At 39.3% G+C, this 5,282-nt stretch overlaps 1 protein-coding gene across 1 annotated transcript in view; it reads left to right on the top strand.

Moving 5' to 3' along the window:
• The first annotated feature begins 4,269 nt into the window (after positions 1–4,269).
• Positions 4,270–5,282, top strand: part of GJA1 (gap junction protein alpha 1) — a 12,707-nt gene continuing 11,694 nt past the window's right edge. The window contains exon 1 of the mRNA XM_006109839.3: positions 4,270–4,481. The gene's annotated coding sequence lies outside the window, so the exon portion shown is untranslated. The remainder of the gene's footprint in view (positions 4,482–5,282) is intronic.

Below are 5,282 nucleotides of genomic sequence, written 5' to 3' on the forward strand. Positions count from 1 at the left end.
ATTCCATTACAATAAAGTTAGACCCTCCCAGTCTTGGATAATCCATTTATTCTACATTGCCTTTGGATTCCCCCAGAGGTACTGCAAACTTTTCAACTCTGCTCAGTTTGCTCTTATCTCAGTCAGCTGATAACCCCACCTTCTTTGTGAGGCCGCCTTTAATCCTAGCTTCCCAATGTCCATACTCTCCACCTCAAAACAATTGTTTTCCTTTATAGTCTGCACTCTCTCTTGTTTCAAAGGAGTAACTCGTTTTTTTCAAAGTTGAAACTCCTCACAGTGCCCAGTGGATATTTTCCTAACAGCAAGCCCACCTGTAGCCATTTTAAATGCCCTTCCCTTTTCCAGAGTCTACTTTGCCTCTTTTTTTCATTTTTTTTCACTTGCATTAAATGAGGGAATCCACCAAGCTGTGCAGTTTATTTTTTTGTGTATGTTTTTTGTTTTTTTGTTTGTTTGTTTTTTGCATACTGCTTCAGCCTCTCTCTTAGTAATCTCATCTGTACCTGTGGTTTCAAATATCAATTCTATGAGCATAATCCGAAATCTTATAACAATTTTAATCTAAACCCCACAGTCCTTTGTTTACGTTGCCAGTCAGATATCTTTACCTAGCTATTTCAGTTCTTCAGACCAAAATATTCCAAATTGAGATCGTTAAATCTCAGCCAATCAGTTCTTCCTCTGGACTTCCTTTTTGGTGTTACTAACTTTTTCCTAATCAAAACTCCACGATCGGCTTCCACACCTCTCTCCCGTGTCCTCCTCACTCAATCTGCCATCAGTTTCTGATAATTCTACCTTCCTCTCCTTTTTTACCCCTAGTACCCCAGTTTGGGTTCTTATAACTCATTCCTCTACCATGTCGGTGTAAGAAACATCCAAATCTATAGAGAATTTTAACAAAAGTTTATCTAAGCCAAATTGATGACATATCCTGGGAGCAAGATCTCAAATGCTCCAGAGAATAATAGGTTTTTTTTAAAGTTTTCTTTGTAGGTTTTTTTAAAATTACAGTTTACATTCAATATTGTTTCATATTAGTTTCAGTTGTGCAGCATAGTGGTCAGATGATCATATACTTCACAAAGTGCTTCCCCTGATATTCCAGTACCCACCTGACACCATACATAGTATTACAGCATAATTATTTCTTTTTTTTTAATTACAAAATTATTGACTGTATTTCCTATGCTGTAATTTATAACCCTGTGACTATTTCCCAACTACTGAATTGTACTTCTTAATCCCTTCACCTTTTCACCCAGTCCCTTAACCACCCTAACAGTTTTACAGTTTCTTTTATGAATTTGAAATTAAGGAAGAGACATAAGAAAGATTACATGGAGGTGGGAGATCGGAATGTGGGGATTGGATTACAGGGTAGTTCAGATGATTTGCTCTTTAAGGCTAATTACATCTTAGAAGAAGGAGTCTGATAGGGTGATTAAAGAGGTGTGTTAATCTAGATACAAGAAACAATGGACAGGGCTTAAGGAAAAGATAAACCTTTTACTAAAGTTATATGCCTTCCCGGTTAGAGATTCATGATTTATTACAGCACCCCTTTTTCGTACAGTCATTACAATATTCTCCTTAATAATCTCCAATCTATAGCCACCAAATATTTTTTAATATTTATGCTACTCATCAAAGTGAGAGTGATTCACCAGAATTTGTGTGAGATAGGCATTGAAAGTCTTTAAAATTTAATCCATCCATCTCTTATAATTCCAGAAATTGATATTCGGAAACACAGGTAAAACTTCAAAAATGCAGCTGGTTCTCAGATTAAGAAATACTTTTCACAATTCTGAAATAGAGCCCACTCTCCGCTGGGCCAACAATGCGCACTCCTCAAGACACACAGCAACAGGAATAAGAGTCCAAGGCCTGGCCAGGGTCATGATAATGAAACCCTGCAGATACGAACTGTGACTGTCTCTCATCCCCCTTGAGCAGGGCTGCCTGACTAGCAAATCAGGCTGCACCCATTTCTTCTGCGTAGACAGGCCTGCCAATCGGAGATGGTACCGTTTGGGGAAGTCAGTGTTGATGGTAATGAAATGGCATTGATGCTAGCGTAGGAGGTCTAATCGGAGTTACCACTCGGCATTTGCTAAGTGTCCACGAGAGAAAACTGTGCTGTTAATGTTCCAACAGGGAAGACAGAAGCCATTCACAGTAACCCTGTTTCTCTTGAGCATTATTATTCATTGGGCCACATTTGGGTGCCATTTTTACAAAAGGAGAGAAACTCACTTGAATGTCTTCATCTTTTACGAAAGATCATGGGAAAATCGTTTTAGAAATGTAAGATATAGTAAGTACATCGCACATGTTGAGAGAACTATGCAATTAGTGGCTCGTGCTATGACTTAGCTGAGGAGATGGTTCAGGTGATATCCATGAGTAACTTAATTTGGTAGAAAGAAGTTCTTAGGTTTTATTTCCAATTTGTCACACAAGCAATAGACTAAAAAGAAATCCTTAGATATCAAAGTCCTTTGATAGACCTAACAAAACATAACTGGAAATAAACACAATTTTTTGCTTTAATAACCCTGTTATATAATAGTCAATGGCAACTTTTCATTCGTGCAACTAATTCTGAATTCATATTTTAGGAGACCCTTTTAATAAAATCGGTAATTTCAGTAATAATTGTACTTGAATAATTTTACAAAAATATACCAAGTAATTATGTAAATTTAATGAAGCATAGAATTCTTTTTAAAAAAAGAAAGGGAGAAGCAAGTTTTCTTATAATAAAAAGAATAAATCATATTTTCATGAAAAGTATTCTGAATCAAATGAAATAATTTTTAGTTAGGACCAAACATTTGAAAGTAAACTATATAAATACAAGACCAAAATGATACTTATGGGTTACTGAACTTGAAAGTCAGGTTACAATTTCTACTTCTTTTTTTTCCCCCTAACTTAAAGAGAAAATAATCTTGAAAACAGGATAGCCAACACAGGAGAGAGCAAACTCATGTAGTAAAACTGTAACATTCCAAAAGGTGTTTCATTAATCATTTTAGCGAAATTATATCTAGAGAAAGGTATCTCCCAGAAAACATTTGCCCTGCTCCTTTTTTCTGATATTTGTATCAGCAAGAAAAGGATAAGGAATAGTCAGCCTGGGTGAATTTGCTTTCTTTCCAAGAATAATAGCCAGAGATTTCCCTGCCCATCCTGGGGAGCATCACCGAAGCCTGTTTATGGGGAGTTGTCCTAAGACTGCCCTCGGGTGTGGTGTCTAGGGAGTCCTCAGGGGGCTGCCCACTCCAAAAAAGAGGCCACATGACTCAGGACACCCTAACACAGGGTGCTGACCCGGAAGAGACATGGAAACGGTGGAAAGGGGCTAAAAATGATCTGCCCAGCTCCACTGTCACTGGGCGGAGCACTCTCCAGCAGGCGCTAGAGAGGGTCTCAAGGTTTGATGGTTCTGAGACCCACTTAATGCCAACTTATCACATCAGGATTTCATCAAAACTATCTGACATTTCACTACAAAGCAGATTCAGTGTCTAGTGCATTGGCATGAGTGGGACTGAGGTAGTTTAAACTTTCAGTTCCCTGGAGATCCGATAGAGGTATATCAGATCAAAATATATTATGTATAAAGTTATACATACAAGGAAAGAGTAAAAATTCACAGCAGTCCAGGGGTTGGAAGGTGGCTTTGGGGTGGGAACACCACCGCCTTTGTCCATTTTCTCTCTCCTTTCTCTCTCCCATCCCGTCCATTTCCTTTGCTAATTGTCCTTAGTTAAAATAAGAGAAAAGGACTTAGATGATCAAGTAACTCACACCTACCTTTAACGTCACACACCTTGGCCAATGTGAAACAAATTTGTACTGCTATATTCTTTTCCATCATTTTCATTTACTTAATATACATATATGTATATTTTTTTACTTTAGAAAAGTTTGTAGTAGTATTATAAAATATACAACTTTTTATTTTCCCCGGACTTTTGGTAAAGCAGGCACTAACTAAAACCAGTAATTGCTATCTGTAGAGAGTAACAAGTAGCAGCACTCACGTCGCTCACGCTTTCATACCTCTCATCAGCAAGTTTAAACTACAACTTGATCATCTCTGGCTACTCCCACCTCGCCTCTTCACGCACCCCCCCTCCCCCTCCCGCACGTTCCCGGGCCTGCTCCCCTCCCTTCTCCCCGCCTTTCCTCTTCCCCGCCCCTCCCTGCTAGCCCCTCCTCTCTTGAGTCAGTGGCTTGAAACTTTTAAAAGCTCTGTGCTCCAAGTTAGAAAAAAGCTTTTACGAGGTACCAGCACTTTTCTTTCATTAGGGGGAAGGAGTGAGGAAAGGACCAAACAGCAGCAGACTTTTAAAACTTTTAAGTACAGGCAGGTCTGAGTGCCTGGACCTGCCTTTTCATTTTACTTCACCCTCTAAGGAGTTGGATCAGTTGGCGTGCCTACTTCACTTCTTTTAAGAGAAAGAGTAAGTTTGCTGTTTTGTGTGTGTTTTTTTAAAATTTCTACCTACTCGTTTCTTTTTCTACAAGTAAAACTTCTCTCTAGTTTTTAAGTGTCTTTATATAAATGTACCTTTGCCATGAGACTGTAATTGCAATGATGAACTTGAAAGTGTTTCTGGAGTTTGAAAGTTTAAACGGAATGCTAGGTGTTTATTTTTTGGGCGGTTAAAAAAAAAAGTATTAATGCAACAGGTAAAATAAGGTCCAGATCTTTCTGATGAGAAGATAGCACTGCTTTACGGGATAGTTGGTTCTTCATTTTAAAATATACTTTTACTTTTTCCGCACTCTGTAACAGCCTCACTGCTTTGTAACTGGGGTGGAGGTGGGGGGATTAGCTGGGGGCCTGGGGTGGGAATTTGACTGACAATGTCACCGGAATCAAAGTGCAAATTTGCTCGGCGCGCTCGCCAGGGAATCCTACACGCCTTGCTTTTTTCAGATGGAAATCTTGAGTGCTGTTCCTATAGCCTTGCAAAGTAAGCTTCTTAACAAAGTGCTTTGTTAAGACCTTGCGGTTCCTTGACTTCCACGTGGTCCCTTCCTAGAATTTTCCCCGGTAAACAAAAAGGTATCAGAGTCAGTGTTGAAATATTGAGGTTTTTAAAGCAACAGTTACTTTTTTGTTTTCGCAACCACCGTGGAAAACTTTGGGACCCTCAGGAGAGCCACTTTGGACCTAACCAGGTTGGCAATTGAGGAGATGAAATCCCTTGAATGGGTGGTGGGTGGTTACATACAAAGCGGGGGACGGGGGTGGGGGG

Source organism: Myotis lucifugus, unplaced genomic scaffold (genome assembly GCF_000147115.1).
Source record: "Myotis lucifugus unplaced genomic scaffold, Myoluc2.0 scaffold_57, whole genome shotgun sequence".
Taxonomy (NCBI): domain Eukaryota; kingdom Metazoa; phylum Chordata; class Mammalia; order Chiroptera; family Vespertilionidae; genus Myotis; species Myotis lucifugus.